At 43.1% G+C, this 7,865-nt stretch overlaps 1 long non-coding RNA gene across 1 annotated transcript; it reads left to right on the forward strand.

The window, feature by feature from the left end:
* Positions 1-879: 879 nt before the first annotated feature.
* Positions 880-2,125, forward strand: LOC146676695 (uncharacterized). The gene is made up of 2 exons (XR_014907211.1): positions 880-1,244; positions 1,798-2,125. It is a non-coding gene; the product is annotated as an uncharacterized LOC146676695 (long non-coding RNA).
* The last annotated feature ends 5,740 nt before the right edge of the window (positions 2,126-7,865 follow it).

The following is a 7,865-nucleotide window of genomic DNA, read 5'->3' on the forward strand; positions in this document are numbered from 1 at the left end:
TGTGCTCAGACAAAACAAAAAAAGAAAATAAATAAAATAAAATAGAGTCTAAATGACATGAAATTACAATTATTAAGTCTGAAATGGAGTAGGAAGAAGTATAACATACTTATTAGTCCCTACCCCATGCTCAACATTCTATTGAATCCCACTATTCATTGTTACCCCTAATTCCCATCATCACTTACCCCTCAAAATAAACAAGGAATGAAGGACATGCATTAACATAGCTACAGTGATGGATACAATTTAGCATAGTTACATATACAATGGCTGATCAACTTTATTAGTTTCATATCCTTCCAAAAGCAGTTTTCGAAACATCTTTATGAACTGACTAATGCTTGCACATTGCTGTAGGTCCTGAAGAAAACTGTTCCACAGTTTTACCCCACAAATGGTAACAGAAAAGGTTTTAACCTTTGTCCGTGCTTTAAGAGTCTTCAGGTTTAATTTTCCCCTCAATTCATAGTCCCCTTCTCTGTCAAATAACATCCTCTGTACATTTCCTGGTAACATATTGTATCTGACTTTGTACATCATTTATGCAGTATTATATTTTACAAGATACATAAACTTCAGAATCTTTAATTTCAAGAATATAATGTTAATGTGCTCTCCAAATCCTGCTTCAGTAATCATCCTGATTGCTTTTTTCTGAATTTCACACAATGGTTGAAGTGAAGTTTTGTAAGTATTTCCCCAAATTTCCACACATCCATCCATCCATCTTCATCCGCTTTATCCGAGGCCGGGTCGCGGGGGCAGCAGCCTAAGTGTAACCCAGTGTTAAAAACAGGATTAAAAGTATAAATATTCATACTCTCACGATGGGAATAAATATTGATAAAAACAAAGTTAATTATAATAAATACTGATAAAAAGCTTGTAAACATAAGTTTAATTAATATGTACATATGTATATGTAATGTATAAATGGTGTGGGGGGCAGGACTTAGTCCTGTAGAGTGTGTTTGTCAGATCCACTGAGCGACCAATCATTGGCCGGTCTGACCCTCCCCCAGTCTGTGCGCTGCTCAGACACCTGTGTGTGCCTTCGTGTGCCAGTCAGATACGCCAGAGACACAGACGGTGAAAGATCAGTTTACCCGTGCGGCAAAGAAGCTAGCTGGATAGAGAAAGTCCTTTTTTCGGCAAGAATAATAAGAGTGATACTGTATTCCAGAGGCCGTGAGCCAACGTGAGCACTGTGAAGCCCCGTGTAGCATTTGTTGCTTCGCATGGTAAGTCCCAGGCAGCACACGTGCGCTAGCATAGCATGCTACTTGCCGCTAGCTCTGATGCTAACTTCCGTTAGCCATTTTGCAATGAAAGTGCCTTTTCCGAGGCTAAAGCAATTAGCACTGAGTCTGCTGCACTTTATATGAGATGTTCTTTAAAGGTTTATGTCACATTACTGTGGTATTGATGTATAATGTATGGTGTTGTGCGATGTTATGTTAGCACATGTTCCCTTTTCTCATGGTGCTAATTATAGTTCTGCACACTAAGTACTACAGGCAATGTGAAATTAAGTGCCTTCACCTGCACTTTACTTAGCTGAAACTTGATAAGTCTCAAGCCAATGTGTATTTCTAATGCACTACTGAGCTATTTTGTATTGTTTTAAATGTGTGTTTCCTATGCACTTTTTCCCTTTGAAATGAGAATAATTTGTTGTACAACATAGAATATTTTGAAAGAAATTTAGAAGCACTACAAGCAACCAGTAGTAATAATAAGTTACAGGCATGATAGCTTAAATGTTGAACTACTGTGTTCTGGCCTGGTCCCCAGGTCAGGTTTTTTCCTTTGCTTATTTGGATTGGATTGGTTTTGAGGACCTGAGAAGAATCGAGGATCCCTTTTCCAGTACTGGATGGCGAGCCCAGCCCAAAGAGCCGGATGAACTGGTAGATTGTAACCCGACTGGTTACAAACACACTGAATGACTACTGAACATTGAAAGACTGAAATTGACTTTAAAAAAGACACAAAAGACAATATATCCTTAGGTCGACCATTTGTGGGGTTTATTTTATTTTGTTTTCAAGAAGAGCGCTCTACTTTTGTTAAATGTGCACAACTTTAATAATTGCTAATAAATGCAATTGTGTTTTCTACACCTACTGTGTACAAGTCCTCTGTTGTCATACACCCTTGGCTCCTACGAATCTAGAACCTGTCTGATCTGGTCCATATTTCCCTTCTGTCCTCGTACTGTGGTTAAAGGTAATTATACTGCCGTACTACAGGCAAAGAAGGCAAGAAGTAGCACTAACAGGCCTAGTATTGCACCACCAGTGTTACATAAGCAAAGAGGCCCAGACCTCCCTCTCCCCAGCCACCTCCTCCAGCTTATCCGGGGGAACACCAAGGCGTTCCCAGGCCAGCTGAGAGATATAATCTCTCCAGCATGTCCTGGGTCTGCCCCGGGGCCTCCTCCCGGTGGGACATGCCTGGAACACCTCACCCAGGAGGCGCCCAGGGGGCATCCTTGTCAGATGCCCGAACCACCTCAGCTGGATCCTTTCGATGTGGAGCAGCAGCTGCTCTACTCTGAGCCCCTCCTGGATGGCCGAACCTCTCACCCTATCTCTAAGGGAGAGGCCAGCCACCCTTCGGAGGAAGCCCATTTCCGCTGCTTGTATCCGCAATCTCGTTCTTTCGGTCACTACCCACAGCTCGTGGCCATAGGTGAGGGTAGGGATGTAGATCGACCGGTAAATTGAGAGCTTCGCTTTTACACTCAGCTCCCTCTTCACCACGATGGGCCCGGATAAAGCGGATGAAGATGGATGGATGGATGGATTTTCAATTAGACAAGGCAGAAGTGCAGTGACAAAACTAAACTATAACTAAACTGGGAAAGTGATACCAGGATAAACTATGAAGACACAGGAAACCATAACTATGAATACAAAAGACTGGCTGTGACAACATGGAGGGTGGGAACACAGACGACGCAACACAGACTGTATGAAACACAGAGACTAAATACACATGAGGGATGATCAGGAGAAGTGGCCACACATGGGAGCACAGCTGACACACATGAACCTAACAACTGGACAGGAGAAGTGAAACTGAATACACTGACAATGAATATAGACTTTCAAAGTAAAACAGGAAACATGGAGACATGACATGACATGAACTAAACATAACCACGCAGACATGACGCATGAACCAGGGAGACTTAGTACAGGGGGAGATGACATAAACAACTAAGGAACAAAACTAAACTGCAATCTAGAAATTAACTAGGTGAACTAAGCTAGGCACAAATGAATACAAAAGATACATAAAACTCAAACACTGGGTCGCTCGACCCAGGACCATGACACCATGTTGCCTGAGTGAAGGTTGACTTTTGTCTTGGCGGCTCTCTCCCCCCCAACTTCCTTTATGTAGGTACTGGAAAGGAGGCATGGCTTGTTTCCAGTCAGCAGTACTGGCAACACTGGGGTATAGTCCTTAGAGCTCAGTTGTGTATGTGGGTCTCCTTTCACAGGGTGAATGTGTCAGGTTAGGTTTATGACAGTGTGTTTACAAGAAACATGTGTCTACCGTCAAATTCAGTCTAAGCATATATTTATAATTTAAAAAAGATATTAAAGCAAAAATATTGACATTAATTGCAGTTTTTTCATGATTGTACATTTTAAAATTCTGCTTTTGTGTACATTTTATACATCTTTTTCCACTTTTTGTGATGCAGGGTTATAATCCACTGTCAACTGAAAGACATTTCCTCTCAGCATTTGACAGTTGATGCCACACACTGTGGAACCAACCTTTCACCTACTCTACGGCGTACAAAGATCCTCCGTGATGAACCAAAGATTTCAAATGTTGACCCATCAGTCCATAAAACCTTCTTCCAGTCTTCAGTAGTCCAGTGGTGGTGTTTCAATGTCCAGACAAGCCTCTTTGTCTTATTCTGACATCTGGCTTTCTTGCTGCAGCTCATCCTCTCAAACCTGCAGCTCGAAGTTTCTCTTCACAGCTGAAACTGAGACTTGCTCACTACGACCACTATGAAGCTGCTTGAAGCTCTCAGAAACTCCAGTTCAGTCGTGTCTTTGGGTCTGCAGACCTCTTCCTGTCAGTTTGTTTCTGAGCCTTTGAAGGAAACTGTCCTCACTGACACCTTAACTTTCTTTGCAGTCTCTCTGTAGCACAGACCTACATTTATACGTCTTATGATGGTCTGTCTCTCTTCCATTGTCAATTGCCCTTTTTCTTGCTATTTTTATAGCAACACTCTACTATCTGCAGTACAATACTGTTCAACTGATGCTCACGAGGGTATGGTACCACAGTGTGTTCCAACACTGCTTTTATGCAGACAGAGGGGGAAGAAATCCAGAAAAGTTGGAACAGCTGTAGAAATTAGTAGCACCAGTTTTCAAGTCTTGATCATCCTCCACTGCTGGGTTGTTAACCCATTCTGTGTTCTCTGAAAAAAGCCTTTTTGTATAATTATTTTCTGAAAAGGGACCTGAAGCTAGTGAACTTAAAATACCTTTTCACAAAGAAATAAAAACTCTTCTGCGACACGAATATTACACCTCATTAGCTAGAACAAATGAGCTGTTGACTTATAAAGTTTTAGACAATAACACATGTAACTGTACCTCTCTGAAACAGTTGCGGGAGGAGGAAGCAAAATTATTGAAGAAAGGGAAAGTTAACACTGTAGATTTGCGTAGGGTAAGCGATGAGAAGGAATGTTTGAAAATGTGGATGATGGAAGCAGAAAGGAGGGAAAAGAAAGCAGCCCTGAAAGAGTTGCCTAGAGAAGTGCTTGGAAGGGAGGCTGATGCAGAATCTGCCTGAGCGCCTCTTCCGCCTCTGCATAACACGGAGAACAAAACATCATTTCCCTGTTCACGCACTGTTTGTGCTTCTCCTTGTGCCCTAGTACAGGCTGTTTTGCAGGGCCTGAAAGCCGATGCCGACCTGGACTCCTTTCCCTCCCGATCCTGCTCTGCACCACACGACACACCGCCAGTAGACGGCAGCGCCAGTTCAGCGGCTGGAGAGCGGCAGCTCCGCCAAGAGGAAGCGTTAGAAGTGACACTCAAACCGGGCAGAGGGCCGAGAGGGGCCCTCCAAGCACTTAGCCACACATGGAGTGCGCCGCGGGCTAATGGATATTACGTCCTGCCCTTTGCCACGGATCGGCCTGAATATTGTCCCGCAGGTCAAGAAATTGGACGCGCAGCAGCAGGCAAGCTGGAACCATGCAACGTGAGGAAAATATCACCGCATTTGCCTGACACTATGCTGGGGGTAAGACACCTGACCTACGAGCATGAAGAAAACTATGGATATTGTCAGACTTACAAGCAAACCCAGGACGAATCTGTGGATTATTTCATACATCGTATGATAAATGTGTTTGAAGCTAATGGTGGAATACCGAAGGACGACATGACAGGCGTCACCGCCTCCACATGTGAGCACCATCTCTGCGGCCATATTTTACGGGGACTAAGATCAGATGTGTCAGCCAAAGTAAGGTGTTCGCAAGTGGGGAGGGAAAATTAACCTCGGCTAATGGAACTACGACGCCATGCCCGCCATGCTCAGAACCACCTTGACGAAAGGAAAAGCAAGAAAGAGGAAAAACAGAGCGCCGACCTCCACAACGCAGCCTTAACGCTGTACAAGGCTGCAGTGAACCCGTGGGGTGGCTTCCACTGTAAAGGCAGCTGGCGCTACCGAGGCCGGGGAGGAAGACGTGATCGAAGACACGATCAACAACGACAGCAGCGGGGAGGAGACCCAGATGCCTGCTTTTCCTGTGGTAAGCATGGACACTGGAAGCGGAATTGCCCTAACCGAGGCTATCCGAGACGTGAACAGCATCAACACTAAAACGACCAAGTGACCAGGGCCAGGGGTGGGTGCAGACGGACTGAGACCGGAGTACGGTGTACATTTTAGGACATCGTCAGGTCTCAGGAAAAAAGTTGTCAGGTCTCAGTCTCAGACGAAAAAATGTCAGATCTCAGACTCAGATGAAAAAATTACAGGTCTCAGACTGAACAACAACCACAACAACAGGTCCAAACACATACAGAATGGATTTCACTAAGATGATCATTGTTTTAAACCCTAAAGCTTTCACAATGTGTGTTTAAAAATGAAGGTGCTATGTGCTATACGTCCATGTGAGGTGTGACTCACAATACAACTGCACAGGACTATACTGTGTTACTGGGTGAGTGTGTGTATCATGCTTAATGATAGATGCCAACCCAAAAAAATGTTTTTTAAGCAAAGATGTTGCTTATTTCAGAAACACAATGGTCACCCACACTGATCATTCTGAAAACCATAGCATACATTGCCTTTTGGTTTTGATGAAAATCGCTACATTGGCAGGTTTTAATTACAGTAAATCTGTAGTTATTTTTTAAACATTTCATTCACATATAATAAACAGCATGTGCAAGTTGGATACTTGGATACTAGACGGCTGACTGGATTATTTGTATAAGACTACAACTGCATGAAAAAGCTCAACAGCTTCTGGTGTCCTAATTAACTCCCCGCCAATGACCATTGCAACTAGTAAAAACAAAGCAGAGAAGAATGAAAAACAGAGCAGACAGCACATAAGAGAATGATAAGTGAGTGTGGTTGATCCGCCACTTATGAGAAACACAGAAAATGAGATTTGCTGTTTCCCTCTGAATGCAGCTGAGGAGTGGGGCTGGATAAATGACCTTGGTGTTAATGGAAATGTGATTCTCTTCTGCTCCCTCACATTCTTACAGTCTTCTCTCTTATTTAAATTTCTCATTATCTTGATATTTTCTGAGAGCCTCATCTTGGCTTATTGAAATCCTTTGATTCAGTGACTCATTGAGTTACTTTTCAATGTGAAAAAAATTCTTCCACATGGAGGTAAAAATGCTCTAAAACACACAGTAATTATTGCATTTCCCCAAAACGTATTCAGTCTTTCTATGGCAAACACAGAGGTGTCCTCAGTCAGGACTGAACTGGACAGGTACATTCAAAGTGCTGTTCTGCTCGACCTGAGCACCCAAAGAGTTTCGTACTACAAGCATCGTTCATACAGACATACACACATTTCAAAAAGCACTTTGAAAGCACTTATATTTAGGTATATTTATAATTCTTATAATCATAGTCTGTCAGTCATCCATCTCAACACACTGTAAAAATTTGTTGAATTATAAAATACTAAAATATTGTAAAATAAATAAAACTGTAAAGTACTGGTAGCTGTTTTTGCCAGAACATCGCTGTACTTTTTACAGGTAGTGAGTGAACACATTTATAAGACATAATGGCAGCTTTTTTGTCAACTGTAATTCGGTTTAGATTCCCCTCACCAGCTTTCCACGCCTGGAGCTGGTTTGGAGGCAATCAGGCGTGGAAGACTTAAGACTTACCTGGAAATCCCCTCGGCTCATCACTCTGGCTCTAGCCCACCTTCCAGACTCCTGGATAATTCACTGTCTCGTTTGGAAATCTCTCAGTGCTTCATCTGCCTGCTCTCCTGCCACCACAACTCCTCGAACCTTTGGAACTCAGGTCAGCCCTACTGTAGCATTCTGCTAACCCGGATTCACATTACCTCTTCTCAGACCTCCCTCTCCCTGGTCACCTCCTCTAGCTTGTCCAGGGGAACACCAAGGCGTTCCCAGGCCAGCCAAGAGATATAATCTCTTCAGCGTGTCTCCTCCCGGTGGGACATGCCCGGAGCACCTCACCCAGGAGGTGTCTTTTTTTTTTTTTTTTTTTTTTTTTTTTAAATGACATCAGAAACAGCAGTATGCGACATTACGTGATGGCAGAGCTTCAGTTCATCCTTTGTCATT

The sequence above is a fragment of the Rhamphochromis longiceps genome, linkage group LG2 (genome assembly GCF_057381845.1).
Source record: "Rhamphochromis longiceps isolate RC_006_pf linkage group LG2, R_longiceps_female_GT1.1, whole genome shotgun sequence".
Classification (NCBI taxonomy): Eukaryota; Metazoa; Chordata; class Actinopteri; order Cichliformes; family Cichlidae; genus Rhamphochromis; species Rhamphochromis longiceps.